Below are 18,830 nucleotides of genomic sequence, written 5' to 3' on the forward strand. Positions count from 1 at the left end.
TATGTCTAATTACTGCTTCAAAATTCTGTATGTGCTACTATGAAGGGCCCCTTACCGCTCTTTTTGATAGAAAATTTGCTTCACTCTGCCAGTCGTTGGGAGTTGTCTCTGGAACGCACAGCCGCAAAAATTGTCTTGAAAATGCTTATTCACTGCTGAGTTATAGCTATCACAATCAAGGGATCTTGCCATGCTTCTGTCTGCCATGCCATCTTCGAGTCAGTTTCTTTTACCTATTCAGGTAGCCGCCGCAATGGCTCAGTGGTAATGGCTCTCGGCTCCTGACCCGAAAGACTTCGGCTCAGTCCCGGCCATTGTGGTTGCATTTCTATGGAGGCAAAATTCTAGAGGCCCATGTACTCTGCGATGTCAATGCACGTTAAGGAACCCCAGGGGGTTGAAATTATCAGTAGCCCTCCACTACGTCATCCTTTATGGCGTGAGTCACTTTGGAATCTTAAGTCCCTTAAACCACCATCACCCATCCGTGTGACAAGCCTTCGCAATCGAAATGCCCCTTTCTCCTGCACTTTTAGATGGAAGTGCAGAGTACGTCAGACGTTGGCGTCACGTCGCCGCCACAAAGTATTTCTTGGTGCTTTGCATTTCCTGGCTTCGCGGCATGCATGAAATACAGTTTGTACCAACACTGCTACCTGTACTAAACAATACTGTTATCAGGCTGTCTGCCAGGGAGTAGGGGGTACGTTATTTAACTTGTATTTGTTGTCACTCTTGTTCTCGGCTGCTCGGTCGGCACTGGGACATAACTGAATGAAATAATGGGCCGCATTGGTATTGCTTTCAAAATCGCGGAACATTTTTTTTGTTTACTGCCACATCGTTAGGCAGAGGTTTAAAAGGGTAGGAAGGGTATGATGAACATAAAATTGGCTGAAGGCATTTATCCTATCTTCATGAAAAAAACATGCAGGCAGAGGCAGTTTGTAGCTCTCAACGGCTGCCTAGAATCTACTTGTAGTAAGATGAGCGTTTGTGCAATTCCACCGCAGGCCTGCTTCCCTGATGAAGCACTTGCGTGCACATAAGACATGGGCCTCTAGAATTTCGCCTCCATCGAAATTCGACCGCCGCGGCCGGGATCGACCACGGCGGTCGAATTTCGATGGAGGCGAAATTCTAGAGACCCGTGTATACTGTGCGATGTCAGTGCACGTTAAAGAACCCAACGTGGTCGAAATATCCGGAGCCCTTCACTACGGCGTCCCTCATAGCCTGAGTCGCTTTGAGACGTTAAACCCCAATAAACCACAAAGAGACATTGCTGGACACATCCACAACAGTTGTCGCACACCACTTACAACAGGCGTCGTAAATTACTTATTTCAGGGTATGTTCAAATATCCATGTTAGTAATGTGGAGGTGTTTGGCATGGTTGGTAATGGCAAGCGAATGAAATAGGGGTACTGTGTACAGAATTAATGAATTGATTGGGTAATCTGGAATGGGTTTTGGTCTGTATTTGTCACTTTACTTGTGCATTTAAGCTGACTTCTGTGTTCAGTGTGGATATTTATCGTCAGTGAATGCACAGATCATTTAGAAAACCTCACGTGCTCGGGAGCTGACTAGCTTGGCAGTATAATGGTTATTGGCAGTGGTGGTTATCCCCCGTGGTTATCACTGAGAAAGAATGAAATTGACTATTGGGTCAGAGGCACTCGCTCCTTTCTGCATGCTTCCTCTCCCGATTGCCCTTCGAAACTCATTTTGTTCTCGTCTAGTTTCAAACGGGGCATATGCGGCGCATGTCCCCCAGAAACATGTGAAGTACTGAGCGCTGCCGAGCAGTGAGGACAGGCATGCCTGAATGCAGAAGCTGATTCGTGGCATGGCACACGATGTGACCTGCGCACAGCGCCAACTGTCGGCTGATGGCACTTTTATAGAATTTTCGCCAGCCAGATATTCATACATCCAAATCTTGGCATGAAAACTTTTTGAGATAAGTGGTGAGGAGTGCACTTTCAACACCACGGATATTTCAACTGTGGTTTGAATATTTACTGTGTCTTTGCTCTTAAGGTGCTCCAAAATTCTGTTATTAATGTTCATTTCTCAGGCCCACCTCTCTGCCTTTCCAGTCAACAAACCCTCTCTCTCTGTTATTACTGACCAAAAAGGCCATAGCCCTGTTCCATATCTGTTTCCAGGTGGCTTATTTTCCAGCTCCAAGAACTGCTCCAAAACCTAGGTATTTTGGCTGTCACACCCTTGTCTTTGTCACATTTAATAATGATGTGTTCTTCCTTTATCTTCCCCGTCCTCCAGGTCTTTTCGCTGGTGAACTCCCCGAGTGTACGCAAGATCTGATGACCGACTTCACCAAGGCATATTACCACCATTTCAAGATATAGGAGGGCGTTGTCAGCTAGCCCCAAATGTTATTTTGCATTTATGTGTTTAAGTAAATGATTAAAAGATGTTGCAACGCTTGGCTTTCACAACAACGACTGTTACCAAGCTTTGTGTTTTGCTGCATTGTCTTGCAAAGTGCGCTCAGTTTCTGCGTGGTGCTGAATGGGTTTTGTGCAGAGGGCTGAACTGGAAGCTGTACCTTATTAGGGCACTGAAGTGCTGATCAGCCCTTTGCCGCGATTCTTACCATTCCTGGGCAACTGTCCATATGTTCTTGTATTTTGTCAGCATGGCGTCTGTTAAGCTGGAAGCCTACGGCGCCAGTAGCTAATTTCCCCCTACCGTGTCCGTCTGAAGTCGGGAGGGGTGAACAATGGTGACAGCGCGTCGCGCGCTTCGGACGTTGTCCAGGGCCGCGGGGAGCAAGACCGCGAACAGCCTTGTCAGGGTCGAAAAGGGCCGACGACCGTTTCCCATTGAGGGGAGATTAGCTCTCAAGTGGGTGGGGGTCAGTAAGGTCGACGACTTCTGAAAACCCCGACTGTCTAGCTAAGCAGTGGACTTTACTGGCGCCTCTATAGAGTCGGGCTCTGGGGCTCTGGCGAGCACTGGGCTCCGCCCACTTGTATGTACAGTGCCATTGCAGCAGTATTGGTTGAAATTGGGCGAGAGCAGATTTAATAAAGCTCCGCTCAATTTTAGAAGGTACTAAAACCCGCTGCAAACAAAGAGCGAAGAAGCGCGCCGAGTCCCAGTCTCGGCCGCTTTTAGACAGCCTTTCTTTTAACTGCTTTTTTCTCCTACTACTTGAATTTTTGGTCTCGTCTTGAGTAAACTAGTTTTGCTTCTCAAGAAGTTTGTAGTTGCTGCCCTAACCGGCAACGTGTCGCCGGGCGAGTATACGAAGGTGCGAAGTGCCCTTCGAACTGCTAACCACGTACGATCATTGACGAACCGGCCATTCCGACGACGATCAGCAGAAACTTAACTGGTGCCGTGACCAGGATGACCAGTGTTTCAAGTTAACTGCGTCTGTGATGTCAGTGAAATTACAGCACCCTCATTGGCCCTCTGCCTTTCACGAGGGAACAGCAAGGCGCACCCGTGAACAGATAGTCACCAAGAAGGTAGGGAAAAAGAGCACAACAATGTGTGCATGATTGGTGGAACATTGGGTAAATTTTGTTTTGGGGCGAGTTGGTTCGTGCTTTCTTAAAAGATTTGAAGTAAAAAGGTACAATCAAAGAGAAGACACGTGTTTAGCACGTGGGTTTGTCCTATTTTATGTACTCTCTGCATCATAACGAGAACGAGACAGCTGAGTGTGAACAGCCAAACGAGAAGGTCTTGGCTGAGGGCGGTTGAATGCTGGCGCATTTGATTTTCACTTCTAAGTCATAAACACTGCTCTTTCAAAGTGTTGCCTCTGTGGCAGCTAATATTGATTTTTTTGTGTTTGCTTTTGAGTTGTCCTCTTTGTGTTTCATTTGCTGCTGATGGTACCTGTCACTCCTGTGCGAAGTTTTGCAGAGAGCATTGGTTTCATTACGTGTGCTGTCCTAGTACCGTCCTGCCTGCTAGCACGGCTGAGCGGGGACGATTTGGGACCCCTTTAGGTACTGTCTGTGTTAGCAAATTTTCTGAATCCTTTTTTTTTCTTTCTTCTGTAATGCGCCTTTCGTGTCTGGAGTAAATGCTGGTATGCTGTATGCGCGAAAGAAAATAAATTACTAAATGGTGCACTGGGAGGTTCTTGTCTGCAGTGGAGAAGAAAGAGGTTTGTATCGTCAAGCATTTGGATTCATATTTGCTATAGCGCTTAGTGAACACACGGGACAAGAACACAAATACACAGGACAGACGCTAGTCTTCAACTGCCGTTTATTCGAAAAACAATCAATATATAACATCTCAAAACAGCTGAACTCACACATGCGCAGCAGCAACGCCACGCCTCACGAACATCATTTCTTTTTTCGACAGATTAATAGACGCCGTGCTGACGCATTTGGAACCTTCACTATCAATGCACACAGCTTCAAAAATTTCACGTTCCGCCCGCTTGTGTTTTCATTGTACCTAGAATGATTGTTTCTGGAAAGATTGGTGTGCAAGGTACAGGGTCAGGGTCGCCAGGGTACCGTTCGATAAAACAGCGTTTACAGTGCGCAGCGAGATTGTTATAATGGTGCTATTAGCGTCGGTAACACCGCGTATATTCCGTTTTTTAATATTTTAATGTCCTCCCAAAAACAACTTCATGGCTTTGATGGTGTCGCCACACAGTGGCGGGTTTTTAGCAGCGGATATGGCATCACCTGGCGCGAGCTTGATGATCGGACAAACAGTAAATATACTGCAAATTGTGTGAATAAATAGAGACACATTTTGTCACCTGTCTGCGTTTTATATTAGATCAACAAAAACAATTTGTTTGTCTTAGATAAAAGCCCTGCAAAGCAAGTAAAATAAAAGTACACCACCAGGGGCGCTCTGGCATGGAAACGACGCTGCCAGTCTCAGCAAGAACGAGTTACAGAGAGCAGGCAACCATGGAGTACAAACTTCCGCGACGTGCTCTGGCTGGCTGTTTTGATTGGTTGCGCCAGGTGCCGTCATTGGGAGAGCGAAATAGGAGTGGGAAGCCCCGCCAAAATCGAGTTGAGGGCAGCGTTTTGTTTGCTTCTATTTTGAAATTTCTTCTCTGAATAACTTCCGTTCGTGTGCATCGATTCCTGTAATTCTTTTTAAGTCAGCATCTGTGTGGCATAAAGAACCCACCTGAAGTATAGCCGGTATCCCCCCAAGCAGTGTTTCGCAGCCCCTTTAAGAGGGCATGAATCCTAGCGGCGGAGAGCTGTTTCCACAGATACTCAACTGTCAAAGCGGGTGCTACGACAAAAACGGTGTGCAACTGTCTCTTCGCACCTGCAGTGCTGGAGAGTCCGCCATTGATACCAGATGGGAAGAAGCATTTTTGATCGCCACTCCCAACCACAGGAGAGGCCAAGCAGTAGCTTCAGGTGCAAATGATGGATCAAGGGCTGTGCAGGTGGTGCCCAGAGTTTCCTCGAGCACTCCATGTAGTGAGCAAGCACATGAAGCTGTCTTGCGGTTTCAGCTCTTGTCCATGGAACGTGGGGAATTTTATAGCACTTTTGGGCCAGTTGAGCAGCACTGCCAGCTATAGGTCGTTACCGACAGTGCCACTATGTACTGGAAGTTGCTGGAAAGCGATGTCGTGACCTCTTTCAAGTGTACAATGTGAACCTTGGGGTGGGAACCTTGTCAAGCGATAACCGCTTTTATTCCCATCCCCTCCAACACTGTATGGTGATGGAAATAAATCGTTATTCTTCTATCATTATTCTATATGTCTGATCTCTGCAACAGGTTGCTCGCGATTCCAGGGGAAGATTTATGAATGGCCACTGGAGAGGCCTGTTCAGTTGCCGCAATGTATATATAGACTTTCTTTACTGGAATATTGTGGTTTTTCATGGTTTTCTTAAAGAAATATCCTCGCTGAGGCAAGGAGGAGCATCATTGACCAAAATTCGTGCCTTTCGCAATCTCCGTAGCGTAAGGCTACTCTCTGGCATAGCAGGGGGCAATTTTAGAATCGCACAGTGCAGCCCATTGTTGGGGTGCTTGCTTACTAATGTAATGAACAGCTGCTTGAAGTATGCCCAGTTCGAAGCCAGTATAAGTTGTCTTCTGGGATATTTGCAGCTTAACTGTAACCTGCAGAATAAACCATCCATATACCTATATGCGGGTTCATACCATGTACCGCGTGTTTCGTATTTATCTGTCCCTGTTACGAAAAATTCCACTGCGCAATCTGCTGAACTATATGGGCTCTAAACGCCGACTACAAGGTACCTTATCATGGTCTTGGTCTTTCGATAAGTAATTATACATCTAAAATTGACTGCATTTTCAGGAATCGGCGAGCAACTGCATTCAGCTGCGGCAGAACTTTCCGTCTAGGCCACGGTCTAGGCTAGCAAAGAAGCCAGTGTGACAGACTGCGCCATCTGGCGAGCGATGTTACTTTCAAGGAGCAGACGACACGCACATCCGAAGAAACCGCGCGGTGCGCATTCCCGCCCCAAGCCATGACATCGGTTGCCTCACCTCTCGCCAGATGGCGCAGCCTGTCAAAGTGGCTTCTTTGCTCGCCTGGACGAAAATTTCTGCCGCAGTCGAATGCAGTTTTTCGCCGATTACTGAAAATGCAGGCAAGTTTCGATGTTAAATTACATATCGAAAGACGAAGACCATCATAAGCTACTTTGTAGTCGGCGTTTGAGCCCATATAGTCTAGTAGTTTGCGCAGGATAATTTTTTCTAACACGGACAGATAAATACGGAACAGGCGGTACTCTGCATGAGAAAAAGGGCAGTCCGACTTGGTTCAGAGTTAGCCATGAAAGGTCAGCTTTCTTTGCAATTCCAGGTAGAGTAAGGCGTGTATGGGTTAAGAGACAAAATAATTGACTAGGGTATGAATTAAACCTATTTGTTCTATTTTGCTGGAGTACTGTCGCACCTAGCTATGTTCACCCTACTGAGTAATAGCTTCGTTGAAAGGTTGACAGTATAAATGAAATAGTAAGTCAATCAGTTTTCATTTTTACATCTAAGTACAACAGAAAAATAGTAGGCAGAAAAAAAAGCCACTCTTTTGCACAGCTTGACTGGGCTCCAATCACAAGGATACGAAGAAAGTGTTTATTATGGTGTGAGGGGCTTGACGTCCCGAAGCAACTCAGGCTATGAGGGATGCCGTAGTGAAGGGCTCCGGAAATTTTGTCCAGCTGGGATTTTTTAACGTGCACTGACGTCGCACAGTACGCGGGCCTCTAGAATTTTGCCTCCGTTGAAATTCGACCACCGCGGCGGGGATCGAACCTGCGTCTTTCGAGTCAGCAGCCGAGCACCATAACCACTACGGTGGCACGAAGAAAGTATACCCTGGATGTACTGTGCATGGAACAAGCGTTATGTACCCGGAAAGTGACTGCTAAACTAGCCACTTTTTGAAGCAGAGTTTCAAAACTGGTAAGATTAAAAAGAGGACAGCGAGACATGTGAAGTGCTACGTTCCCCTCCCTCCCACAAACTTTTCTTTTTACTGTTAAGGTTAAGGTGAGTGTCTTTTCAATCTAACGTACTCCCTACTTGTGCCATTCTTGACGATTACACCAGTGCTGACAGGAGTAATTTCACTCACTGGCTACTCGTAGAGCATGGTAATTATAATCATTTCAGCAGAAATGCCACATTCATCCAATTCAAATGTGCGCTCGGTTCCTGTGGATAGAAAACAACCACAGCATTCACGCAGTCGTGGTTATATTTACCGTATTCTGATATGCATCCTTCTTGCAGTGATTTTGAAAAAGACTTCAACATTTAAACACTTTTTGCCCAACTTTTTCTAGTTTAATTGAGTTCTTCCCTTTAGCTAATGGCGACTGCAAAAAATATTTGCTTCATATCTACATTACAGGCAGGCAAGTGCACGGGCAATGTTTTCAATACTATGCATGTACATGTTACTACTTCGACTACGTACAGCTCCTGTTCTGCGCCATTATGAAGAATGAATGCTAAGATATTTCATCATTCAGCAGCTTGAAGGTATTGAGCTTGCATTTCCTTGGAATTTTGTCTATATGCTACAAAAAAAAATGCTTGCACTTTTAAATACCGTATTTACTCGCGTAATCCTCGCACTTTTTTTCCCTGAAAATCAACGCGAAGTTTGGGGGTGCGATAATTATGCGGGGAAAATTTTCAAGCAAATGTTTCGGAGTGTTAAATGAAAAGATGAATGGGTGCGAGACCGGGATTGTCAGGTCCGCTATTGTAAATATAACGAAAACATTACTTTCAAGCGGAACTTACCTTCGTTATGAAAGTACAAGGTGAACGTAAGCTCAAGCTGCTAAAGCACTTTATTTGCCGCGCGCAACCTCCCGTCACTACTCGCGTTGCGTACGTCTATCAGGCAATTCTACTCTTGATCAGAGTCCGTGTCGACACTGGAATCGTTGGCTTCTGCGGCATCGGTTTCTTCATCTTCCGATGCTTCTTCGTCGTCCCGCACCAGGTGGTCCTCAGTCGCATCCAAGGCATCCGAAGCGAGGACAGCGGCGTCCACGGCGCTTTTTGTGTTGCTGCGTTCCGACACTACAAGACAGATGGGGGCACAGAACTGTCTGCAGCTATTTTTCTTTTGAATGTTTCCTAAATAAAATGTTTTTTCTCGCGCCCGTTTCATCGAGATTTCGCCGCGAAAAAAGGGGCCCGGGTTGGGGGGGTCAGTTTAGATTTTTCGAATCTAAGCACCCCCTCTCACTTTGGGCATCGCGATCGTGAAAAAAAGGGGGTGCTTAGAATCGAGTGAATACGGTAGTTGTAGCCGCGGTCAATAGATGGCGACCGCTACGAGAAGCAGACGGCTCGCGGCAGTAATTTTGGGGGTGCGATGATTATGCGGGGAAAAAATTTTTCCCAATTTTTGATAGCCAATGTGGGGGGTGCGAGCATTACGCGAGTGCGAGCATTATGCGAGTAAATACGGTAGCATGCAACAGCAAATGAAGGCATGTACTTGTTACTGAGCATGTGTCACAATTAAGACGGTAAATGTTTATGGAAAAGAGGCAGCTTGCTTTGAAGACCATATTGTTAGGTCATCACATGAAATGAAAGTATGCAGTGTACTTTATTGCGTAAATCATCCCGACCAAATAAAGATGACCATTACCTGCACAGCACTTTTGGTGGCATTTTTCAGTCGAAGTTTAACATAAGAAAATACTTGCCCATATATGCACTAATGGATTATAAGACTGATTTAAAGCACCTCCAACAGCCAAGTCCTGCGTGTACAGACTTCCCAGTGTTTATTCACAATAAAAAAAAATGAATTACACAGATGCAATCTTTCAATACGTTACCGCTTCGAGAGCTGTAAACGCGAAATCGCACAGGGCCTTTAAAAGAATATCGCAAAAACCTTACTGTTCTGCCGCTTTCTTGGGAAAAGCCAGGCCAGCTCTCTCCCACTACTTTGCGGCAGAAATTGATTTATCACGTCACTAAAGGCGCCTCAGCTTTATCGAGAAAGCCTAGGTGCTGGTAGACGTGAATGCGGTTTGAACCCTCTACCTTTGAACAGCCGCCCTCACTATTATGGAGTATAATTATTTACCACAACAGGGAAACGACTTTGAGCTCAGGACACGAACTTTGTCAAAGCAGCTACATGTGAATGGAGAATCGAACCCAGACCCCTTGGGACGCGAGACCAAGACGGTAGCCATTGCGCCACGAAGTACGACGAGTAAATGCGACGTTGCCACTGTAATGTAGGCTGGCCAATCGGCCGCACTGGACAGGAGGTTGAAGCCGTTCGTTCCTTATTTCGTTGAGACCTGCAAAAAATTGCAAAAAACGACGCGGTGACCACGGAAACGACGAGACGACGGTGAACGGTCTGCCAGAGAGCGGCAGCAAACAGCTGCGTAGGCGTGCAAACGCTCGCGCCAAATATTACTGCATCGGTTAAAAACGGCCCGCTCTAGTATGAACGACGTGCTGTGCACAAAACCGTGTCACCGCAAGGACGAGAATACCCACAACGAACTGCGCTACGGCAGCCCTTTCAGTTTGCAAGCTCCCCCGAGCCGCGCCCGAGAAAGCGGCCCCCGTCCGCTTCCACCCACCACGCGGCGCTGCTGTCGCTGTCGGCCTCTGGCATCGAGGCACCCTATGTCGGCCCGGAGCCGCCGGAGCGCTCGCGCTTGGCAGTTGCTGCCTTCTCCTCCTGTTCTTATCCGCGATAACATTGGGAGCGAACACGTCGAACTCAAATTTGCTGTACTTATGGAGCTGTCACGTTGACACTTAAGTCTCATGGTTAAAGAACTGTTTCGCCTGACCAGTAAGGGTGAGATAAAGAGCAGGCTGATGCCAGTTCGCAAAAAACCGATCGTTTGCATTGCGCTTTATCGCACCGCGTTTGCGACGTTTAGCGCTGATTATATGCGTATATTGGAGTAAAGCTATCAATATTTCTTCGGGAGAATGCACAAAACATTAATGAAAGGTTAAAACTAGCGATGTTCCGCTTCTAGATCAGTCACAAACTTCGGCGCTATGTTATCAATGAAGCACCGCACATACGAGCAGAGTTTTGCGCGTTCTTTAGAATGCCAATTTCAGTGAACACAAGTATAAATGCAGACACACTCAGCTGGATGCCGGGAGGGAATAACTATAGAAGAGCTTTTTATTTGCAATGATCGCACAGACGCGAGCAGCGTCCTGCACTTTCATTTTTAGAATTAACTTCATTGAACACAGACAAGCATTAAATGCAGACACACTAAGTCGGAAGCACGGAGGGAATGGCTACAGAAGGCGAGCTTTTTTGTTTGCAATCACAACCTCTTCTCTGTTCTCCAGCCGGTGGTTCACGTCTCTCGCATAGAAGTGCCACGGAAGTGCATGCGTGACACTATGAAAAAATGCAGCACTTGGCCTGTAAAAGTGGCCGTATGCTCTGCACATCCAAGCCTAGCAAAGTTTTGCCATTCAAGCTCGTCTAGCACCTGCCAAAAAATGTCCCCAAAAACGGGACCTTCTTTCAAAGAAATCGAGATTGCTTTGTTTACAATGTTGGTAAACTCTAGCATATTTTTGGTGGGATGCTTTAAGCACCCTTGCTTGAAGCTTTTGTATACTGCAATATATGCGTCACTGTCAACAGCTGGCACAGGAGAGCTGATATATTCCATGCTGATATCTGCTGGCTGCTCCAAATCAGGCGGCGGCGACGATGGCGCAGACGCGAAGGGCCACGCTGGTCGGGCAAACATAGGGCGCCTAGCGCGCGCGCATCGAGGCACCCTAGGCAAACAGCGTGGCGAGCGCCACCGCGCGGCAGGAAACGGAAAGGCGACAATCCGCGCGCTGCAGCTTTCAAACTGAAAGGGATCTAAAAACGTTGACGGCAGATACGGTGCGACAAGCGTTTGCCGGTAGGTAGGCTGGAAACGCTGATTGGTCAAAAAAACATGACGGCATACGCTTGACGTTGGAGGTCACGTAATATTTAGTGACGTCATGTCCAGTTGAGGACAGGCATGTTTTCCCTTGATAATTCTCCGCCAAGGTGGTGGTGGTTACAACTTTATTGCCACAAAATGGGAGGGATTAGTTGGGGCTGGGGCGAGTCCAGGGTGGCCTCCAGTCGGGTGCGGCCTCTTGAGCTCGCGTGACGAGGACCAGTAGCGTTGTTTTTCTTGAACTGGCCAAGAGTCTGTCCTATTCCTCCGCTGAGGGAGCTGGCTTAAGGTGTCATCGGAGGGGGTTTGCTAGCGCGTTCCCATAAAATGTAGTCATGGGTGGCGTGCGTGCTGTCACCGAAGTGCGGCCATGCAGGGTCATATTCACCGTTTGTGATTAAACATAATCGGTTGGGGCTAAGAATGGCCTTTGTTTGTAGGCGTCGTGGCTTGTTTGTCAGCGGACGGGGCTGCGGGCGCGGAGACGAGAGGCGAAGAGGCAGCGTGCAGCGTTGCCTCCTCGGCGCTTCCCCGTCATGTCTTTCGACCCGCCGCGGTGGCTCAGTGGCTATGGCGCTCGGCTGCTGACCCGAAAGGCTCGGGTTCGATCCCGGCCGCGGCGGTCGAATTTCTATGGAGACAGACGCCCGTGTACTGAGCGATGTCAGTGCACGTTAAAGAACCCCAGGTGGTCGAATTTTCGGAGCCCTTCACTATGGCGTCCCTCATAGCCTGAGTCGCTTTGGGACGCTAAAACCCCATAAACCATAAACCCATGTTTTTCAGAGCGCGCGCGAGATTAAAAAGCGCACCTGACGCGCTGCGCTGTCACACTGCATGCCTGCTTGTGTGCATTTCCTATAGCCTCGTTTCTGTCATACTTAGCCATACTTTTAACCAAAAGGCTTCTTACACAGTTATTTCAAGTTTTATTGCTATGTATAAAGTACATGTTTTTAGCAGGAGTGTGAGCCCGAACAAAAGGAAACTGTTTTTATTTTTCTTAATTCTTCAGTATTCCTGCTTATCGAGACTTTCATGTCTGTTGGATAAAAAAATATGAAGTAATAGTTGACTGCATCAATTGCGACTGAGGCAACTAGCATCACGTATAGTATGCTCTTGAAATTCCTCTAGCTGTTGTACACAAGTCTGTAATTGGCTTCATTGTAGCTTCATACTTGCACCAATTAAACTCTGCACATAGCACTTTTTTCACCAAAGGAAATGTGGTTAGGTTTCTGAATAGAGCTTGTGGGAGACGAAAAGGGGGACAAGATTCCACACACGATTTCCTTGGCCAGGGACCCTTGTGCATGTGTGTGCGCGCGTGTATGCGTGTGTAAGTGCGTGCGCGCGAGCCGACCAAGCGGCAGGCGCCCGAAAGGGGATCCCGCGGCCGTCCCCCCGAGAAATCGAGGCCAACCTGCAGCAAGCGGCGGCTATTGTGGACGATTATGCACACCGCTGCGGCCTTGAGTGCTCCCCGAACAAATCGGAATTCGTGCACATACGTCCCAATCCAAGGTGCACAACCAAAATTGCCCTCTCCCTGCTTAGTGGCCCGATACCTGAACACGATGAAATCAGAGTATTGGGACTCTACATACAAAAGAACCGCAAGATTGACACCACGCTGAAGAAACTCCGCAAGGTGGGGGATCAGGTGGGCCGTATGGTCCGCCGGGTATCAAACAAACGAGGGGGGTTGCGATGCAAAGACGCCCTGCGGCTGGCGAATGCATTCGTAGCCAGTCGAATCCTGTATTCGGCACCGTACCTCCACCTGCGCAAATGCGATGAGAACGCTTTCGAAGTGATTCTCCGAAAAATCTATAAGAGAGCTCTCGACCTCCCAATTGCAACATCCAACCAACGTCTCCTCGGCCTGGGGATGACGAACACCTTTGGGGAGCTGCGCGAGGCTCATCTCAGCAATCAATACTTGCGGTTAAGCAAAACACGTGCGGGTAGCCGCCTACTGACCAGCCTCCACATCAATTACACAACCCAAGAGGAGAAGCGGGTATCCATGCCCGAGGCCTGGCGCTTCGCACTAAAGGTTCGCCCCCTCCCCAATAACATGACAAAAGATGCCCATGATGGCCGCCGCCTCGCGCGAGCGGAGGCCATTTCCAAGCAGTACGGTGCTCGACCAGGGGTATTTTACACGGACGCGGCAGGTCCACACCATGGGGGTTGGTACACGGCTGCCGTTGTCCACCAAAACAACCCAGTTCAGGGCCTCACCTTCCGTGCCCCCAACATTACATTCGCGGAGGAAGTTGCTATCGCACTTGCAGCTGCGGATCCAGCGTCCCGAGTCATTATCACCGACTCAAGAGAAGCTTGCCGCAATTTTGAACAGGGCCAAATTCCAGATCGTGCTTTCCAAATTTTACACAGTTGTGAGTACCGGGATTTCCCAACCCGGCGCACCATCATCTGGGCCCCAGCACATGCGAGGATAGAGGGAAATAAGGTAGCGGACACTACCGCCCGCGCGCTTAACCACCGGGCATCGCCTCTCTCGCCGCCTGATCCGGCTACTGATTTTAATCCGGCTATTACTTTTCGGGAGATCTCTCTCCTGTATCAAAATGCTCACGGCCGATACCCACCCCCCTGTAAAGGCCTCAAGAAGGCAGAGGACCGTTGGCTACTTCGCCTCTACACCAACACGGTACTGTGCCCGGCAGTGCTCAAATATTTCAATTCGGCCTTTTCGGGCGAGTGTCCACACTGTAAGGAAGTGTTTGCGGACACGTATCACATGGTGTGGGCATGCCCTGCCAATCCTGCTTTCCCACCCCACCCCACCCCACCCGAGAGGACTGGGAGGCTGCCCTGCTCGGCTGCTCAACTCTCCAGGACCAACGAGCCCTGGTGACAAGAGCCCGGGCCGCCGCGGAGGCCACAGGGGTCCCGGACTAGGGATCCCTCCTAGTGATTGTGAGGGCCGGGCCCTTCAGGCACGGTCCAAGCAATACCTCTGTATATAGTATAAATAAATGTTTTACACCACCACCACCCCCGCGACCGTCCCTGAACCGGGTGGCGGGCTGTGAGGTCGGGCAGCGCGGTTGCCCGTCGCCGTTTTCCGGGAACTCTACTGTCCACGGCCGGAGAGGCAGCGGCGGCGGAAGAGGGAGAAAGGAGGACCGGCCCGGCATCGAAGGGACAGTGCTTTGTGAGACGCTGAACGGAAAGGCCGTGCTTCCAGTTTCTGTAAAGTTTTCTTGTTTTACAGTTCAGCCAATTAAACCAGTTGAGTTTTACCGGAGTTCCTTTATTGTGAACGAACCTAACGAACGCGTACGTAGAGCACGTACTCTCTCACGTACAGAGCTGTGCACGGGCTGCACTTTCGAATCCGCTCCCTGCCCGGGCCCTACCCTATACCGGCTTTCCGAGACGAGCGAGAGTGAAGCCACCGGAAGTTGGACAGCTTGTCCCGGAAGTGGGGTGTCTTCTGCGTATTTCAATGCAAAAAGTCGCGTCTTTCGCCCTTTCGTTGTCAGTTTTTTGCGCTGTTCTCGTGTAATGTCTGCTGTTGTATGAAAGGAACAAGCAAGCTGAACGCGAGAAATGTGAGCATTGTGTGCAGAACCCTGTAATTTCAGAGAAACCGAAGAAAACAGGCATGCAGGTCTCACCCTGCCGCGGCAAAGGAGTACGTGCATTAAGCACTATGTTCTTGTCTGCTTCTTGTCTTCCGAGCGTGAAGGAGAAGTGGAATGACAATGAGGCTAGGTCATCTTAAAACCGAATTTTCGTGCAGCAAAGAGAAGGCACAGCGCGAGAGGAACGACTGACAAGAAAGACGAATGCTGCAGTGCGCGTGAGAAGCGCTGTTGGGAGTCAACTGCACCAAGCACCACGAATTAAAGCCCATTCAGGCTTAACTTGCTGCAATACGAAACAGTACATGACACACTCCGTCGAAAAAGCAGTACCATACTTTTTGGAGGCGCTAATGTGAACCAACCGAACACCGTCGACACCTCACCAGATAGTAGGCTTGCCCTCGCTCCTGTTCGATCTAACGATAATTCGGTAAAATGGTCGCTGCAAAGTTAGCTGCCTGGTGAATGTTTCCACCTATTCTTTCTTATATTTATCCCCCATTGATAGCATAACTTGAGCTTTAGCGTGGGAACAAGCATCACAGTAAAGAGCAGAGTTGGCGAAGCTAGCGCAACGAGACGACACAGAGTTGAGCAGACGAAGCTCCATACTTGCTGTGTGTAGCAACGTCCTGTCGTCTGCTAGTGTCCCATTGCGATGCAATGTATTCTTATTTTACCGAGAAACTCTCTCAGTGCGCCGCAACGCTGGCCGAGGCAGGAGCGTGGCCACTGCAGCTCCATGTAGCGCGCAGGGCTCTCAACCATATCGACCGGCTTCACCGCGCACTGGACAGCGGCTCGCTGCTACAGCGCTTGCGCTCGCACCCTCGCTCACGTATGGGTGCGGCGCTGCTCGATTGCGAGCAACTCACAGAAGGCTCGCCCCCATACGGCATCTGCGCGCCCTGGCCTGCTGCCTCGGAGGTTCAGCGAGAGATCGTCGGCATCGTGGGAAAGCGGAGCACACCCCTCTGTGCTGTGCAGCAGCTGGCCAGAGCCGTCATAAACGAGGAGCTCAAGGACTATCTCCTCGTGTTCACCGACGGCTCAGTGGCTCGCGAAAGCTGCTCGCTCGCAGCGGCTGCCACCATCCCTGCCCTGCGACTGCACAGCCAACCGCACACCAACTACCTGGGCTCCTCCACCACGGCGGAGCTGATGGGGCTCCAGCTTGGGCTGGAACTGCTGCTCACCCTCGTCCCTCCGCGGGATTCTTCACGGCTGCCGTAGTCCACCGGGGAATGAATGTCGATGGGCTATCTTTTCGGGCCCCAAATTCAACACGAGCGGAGGAAGTCACAATAGCTCTCGCTGCCGCCGATCCAAAATCGAAAACGGTTATCACAGACTCTCGCCGGGCCTGTGAACATTATCTTGCAGGCGAAATATCACCTCTTGCCTCGCAAATTCTAGGACGCGCTCTCGCCGATCCAACTCGCACAAAAGTGATCTGGGCTCCTGGCCACCAGGGTCTACGAGGCAATGAGGCCGCTGATGCGGCCGCCCAAGCGCTCACACACCGGACTCCTCATCCTAGCTCTCCTGGCTCAGAAGCTCATAAACCGCTCCTGCGGTTCCGCGAAATCCTAATTCATTATTGCGACAGCCACCGTCTCTACACGGCACCTGCCAAGGGGCTGAGTAAGGCGGAGGAGCGAACTCTGCGGCGCCTGCAGACAGGAACCCTTCTCTGTCCTGCCATAGCAAAACACTTCGATCCGAACACAGATGGGCGCTGCCCGCACTGTGGAGAGATTTGCGATATCTTTCACATGGTGTGGGCATGTACTCAGAATCCTCACCTTCCCCCTTCCCTCACCCCCACCCGAGAGGCATGGGAGACTGCCCTCCACAACTGCTCCACACTGGAGTCCCAAAGGGCTCTGGTCAAGCGGGCGCGAGACGGGGCCTCGTCGTGCGGTGTCCCGGACTAACGATACCGACCATGCAGCAGGGTTTTTTGACCCTCAAGCTCTCTTTGATTAAAGTTTTTCACCACCACCACCACCATCACCCAAGTGTGCTGTGTTGTGTGACTCCCGCACCGCCCTCAGCCGGCTGCAGACCAACGGCCGTGGTACCCCATTAGTGCGCGAAATCCGATCGCGCCTCGCGCAACTGCAGCAACTCGGATGCGTCGTGCGCGTGCAGGGGGTGCCCGGTCACTGCGGCATCGCCGGCAACGAGGAAGCTGACGACCTCGTGACCGCCGCACATCAGTTGCCTCCCAGCAACCTACCTCTTGCGCTGGAGGACATGCGTGCGGTCATCCAGGATCATCTCCGACGGCAGCACCCCGATCCCCGCATCGCAGGAGGTGAGCGCATTCACTACATCACCGGCTGTCGCCCGCTCACGCGGGCGCAGCGTCCTTCGCTTGCTAATTAGATGCGTGTGGCCCTGGGAACGACGTGCGCGTCACGGATTCGCGACGAGTGCAGTGTGATTTGGATGCGGTGCAGCCGAAACTCTAGTACACTTGCTTCTTCGCTGCACCGCGTTCGCTCATGCCCGTCGCGACATGCTCGCGGCCTACAGGGCGCTGAGCATTCTCCCAGACTCCCTCGCAACGCTATTGTGGCCACAGGGCAGTGCGCGCACCCGTGAGCGAACAATGGTGAGCATCTGTGCATTCCTCGAACAGGCGGGCTTGACGTCCCTCCTGTTCTCCGCCAGGTGGTTACGTGCAGTGACCGAACGCTCCGCGTGTGCTACCTCGGACGATGAACAGCTGGACGCCCCCACTCCAGCTGTTTCTGTGCTTTGTGTCGTGCGCGTGTGATTGTACAGTGATCTTCCAGATCTTCACGCGCGTGCGACCTGTATATATGTGTATATTCACCATGTAGATATGTAAATATATTTATTGACAGTGTACCCCTTCCGCTGTCCTTTCTACTATCCCCTCACCCCTTTCCTCTTACTTCTACACTCTGCCTGCTATCCTTTATTTCGCTGCCCCAGCTCAGGTGCTTCCAGCTGCGATAGCAGATGCCGGGGCAGCAAACATTCTTTTACCTTCCATATTAAATGTACCACTAAATAGCCACCACTACTACTACTACTACTACTACTACTACTACGTCTTTCCCGAAGACTTCACTGGTCTCCTCGCTCAGTTGACGGCGCAACAGGTAGGCATTGTCATGAAAAAAATTAGGTTGCGAAAGCAAAAGCGCAGCGCCTCCAACTGAAGGAACGCAGTGCGCCGCGTCTACAGGTCACGCGTGGCTACCGGCCGCCGCTGCGCGACGACTCAAAGCGTCTTCGGTAGTTTTTTTTATATTTTATTTTTGATGTTGTTGCTACTGACAGCAAGAAAACAATCTACAGCTGGTTTGACGTCACAGCGGCAGTAGCGCCACAGGTGCGCAGCGCGGCAAACACACACCGTAACTGCAGCCAGGCTCTGAAGGAGCGAGTTGGTCGCCCATGTTGTTGTTGTTGAAAACTTTTAGTGTCCAACAGAGAAGGACCACTCCGCCTGGGCCGCTCTGTCTCACCCCCCTTTACGGGGAGGGGACTTATACCCCTGTCACACGGCAAATTTAATGCCATTCTCATCGAATGACATTTCTTCGACTTAATGTCATTTTTTCTGCGCGCTGCTACACGGCAAAAACTAATGTCATTTGCAAATGATGGTGATTGCGATGGAAAGAGAGTACAGCCTACAAAAATTTCGATGTATTCTTCAATGCGTTGCCAAAATTATTGCTTTGCTAATGGAAACCG

At 49.9% G+C, this 18,830-nt stretch overlaps 1 pseudogene; it reads left to right on the forward strand.

Annotated features, from left to right (window-relative positions):
- Positions 1 to 15,932: 15,932 nt before the first annotated feature.
- Positions 15,933 to 17,541, forward strand: LOC149355551 (uncharacterized; annotated as a pseudogene).
- The last annotated feature ends 1,289 nt before the right edge of the window (positions 17,542 to 18,830 follow it).

Source organism: Amblyomma mixtum, chromosome 3, assembly GCF_055824585.1.
Source record: "Amblyomma mixtum isolate Tamu chromosome 3, ASM5582458v1, whole genome shotgun sequence".
NCBI lineage: Eukaryota > Metazoa > Arthropoda > Arachnida > Ixodida > Ixodidae > Amblyomma > Amblyomma mixtum.